This window comes from Octopus bimaculoides, chromosome 5 (genome assembly GCF_046866305.1).
Source record: "Octopus bimaculoides isolate indiv1 chromosome 5, ASM4686630v1, whole genome shotgun sequence".
Taxonomy (NCBI): domain Eukaryota; kingdom Metazoa; phylum Mollusca; class Cephalopoda; order Octopoda; family Octopodidae; genus Octopus; species Octopus bimaculoides.
The window spans coordinates 89,862,800-89,865,567 of record NC_142932.1 but is presented as its reverse complement, the minus strand read 5'-3'; positions in this window follow the sequence as shown (position 1 = coordinate 89,865,567).

Sequence of the window (2,768 nt, the reverse complement as noted above, 5' to 3'; positions counted from 1 at the left end):
GGAGTTGATAGAGGGGGAATGGTTGGCCAAGTAGAAGTGACAGGGGTGTTCGAACGTAGCCAAACATCCCTTAGTTGTTCGCTGAACCAGTCGGCCAGCCAGCAGCCCATCTGATCTACATATAGTTTACCACAGAGGTTGCATCTAATACAGTATATGAGGGTAGAAGAGGTGCACACACATACAACACACACACACACACACATATATATATATATAAACAAAAATAAAATAACAAATATGCAAGGGAGTTAAGCATAGACACACATTCTTATGCACACACATATATATATATATATATATATATATATATATATATATATATATATATATACATACATACATACATGTATATATATATATATATATACACATACACACACACACACAACATGCATATTCGCAAGCACATGCATGTATGCATGAACATGCACATATGTGTATATGCATCTGTACACATTCACACAAACATGCACACTGCAAAATTTGCATTTCTCCAGCAGTAGTAACATGATTTCTTTTTTCACTTGTAAGAAACTTTCAGTCAGTTGAGTTTTTTAATAAACAAAGCTAAAAATCAATAAAAAGATAAACATATACATATATTTATATAATAGAGTTATTAATATTTCTAAGTCTCTCTAAAGGAGACTACGGCAGCGGTACTGGAAATTAATAGTTATCGCCAAGCCAACATGGCAGTCCCAAAATTAGGACGAAAGCTGCCGTGAATTAGCTCCAAGAAGCCATCGCCTCTAGCTAGCTATGTGACACACGAAACCTGTGTCCTTTATAACCTTCGAACAGGGGAGGTCAGCTGACCTCCCCTGTTCGAAGGTTATAAAGGACACAGGTTTCGTGTGTCACATAGCTAGCTAGAGGCGATGGCTTCTTGGAGCTAATTCACGGCAGCTTTCGTCCTAATTTTGGGACTGCCATGTTGGCTTGGCGATAACTATATATTTATATAATTAAAAATATAATATAGTCATTTCATCTTTTTACAAAAAGACATGAGTTTTCATATAAATATATTATGCTAAGGTAATTTTGAAAATCAAGAATAAGTTTCACTTGGAAATTGAAACCAAAAACCACCTAATTTATTTGTCATACCCACTTGTATCTATACAAATCATGAATCATCTATACATTTCATCATGCTTGATAAGAGATGATCTGCAGCTAAACAAGATTATAACCATCACCAATATCATCAAAAGTCATTTAGTTGTGTGCAGTCACCCCAATAGAACAAGAAACCAAATAACCTTCAAATCAGACTTATTATTTATAAAAATTTGAAAAAATGGGAGCACAATGTAGCCCTTGATAAACTTAACTTGACAAAAACAGGAAAAAAAACAGACAGAATATTTATGCAGAGGAACATCTTTGATCATAAGTCTGTTCAGTGAAGATAAACAAGGGGCTAAGACAGCAACTAGCTGATATGAATATTAATCTCCAACTTAAGCAAAACAATACCTTCACACGTGGGCACAAGATAAAAAATTTGTTAGGAGGAGATATGAGAATAAGGATACAATTGATTAAAATGAGACCCAACTGTATAACAATTATTTATTTATTGAACCGCAGAGATGAAGAGACTGTGGAACATAAAAGTGAAAATTATACCAGTGGTAACAAGTGCACTCTGTGCAACACCCAAATTGCTATCTAAAAGGCTGAAAGAAATAGAAATTGAGACACATATTGGTGACCTGTAGAAAAGTGCTATCCTGTATTCTGCAGGTATCTAAAGAAAGGTTATTGAGAGTTGAGGAGATCTGTTGTCATCGAATCTTATGATAACATCCTTACTAATTAAATTTGCATGTAATAGCTTTTGAATAATAATAATAATAATAATAATAATGATTATTATTATTATTATTATTATTATTATTATTATTATTATAATGGTTTCTGATTAAGGCACAAGGCCAGCAATTTTGAGAAGCAGAAAACGGAAGGTTACATTGACCCACTATTCAAATGGTACTTTATTTTATTGATCCCAAAACGATGAAAGGCAAAATTGACCTCAGTGAGATTTGAATTCATAGCATAAAGAGCTGAAAAAAATACTACCCACAAGACATCTAACCATTCTGCAAGGTTTTTTTTTTTTTTTTGTCATAAATACAAAGTCACATATTTGTGGGGAATGATCAGTCAGTGATATCAAACCTAACACTCAAAGTGTGGGATTTGAATTCAGAATATAAAATGTTATAACTAAATTTCATTATGCATCTTGTTTGATAATGAAACAAATGCCAAACCACAGCCCCCATGAATTTTTAACATAAGCACATGTATTTGAAGAGAGAGAGGTATATAGTTGATTATATTGGCTCCAGTAATTGGCCTTATTTCATCAACTTTAGAAGGATAGAGAAACATAGCTAAAAACTGAAAGACAATTAGTTTGACATTACTGTTTCTGTCACTAAATAATAATAACAATGATGATGGTTATGTTTTCTAACAGAAGCACAAGGCAATACATTTAGGTGTATTTGACTGAACTAACTCCTGTTTTTCACAGCTATTTATTTAATGGCCTTAAGAAGGAGGAAAAGAAAAGATGACTAGGGTGGAATTGGAACACAGAATGTAAAGATACATAAATAAAAATCACAACAAATTTTATCCAGTCTCTACTGATTCTCTTGTCCAACACTCTAACAACAACAACAACAATAAATCTTACTAATTTTGGCACAGGGCCAGCAATTTAAGGAGAGAGAACAAGTTGA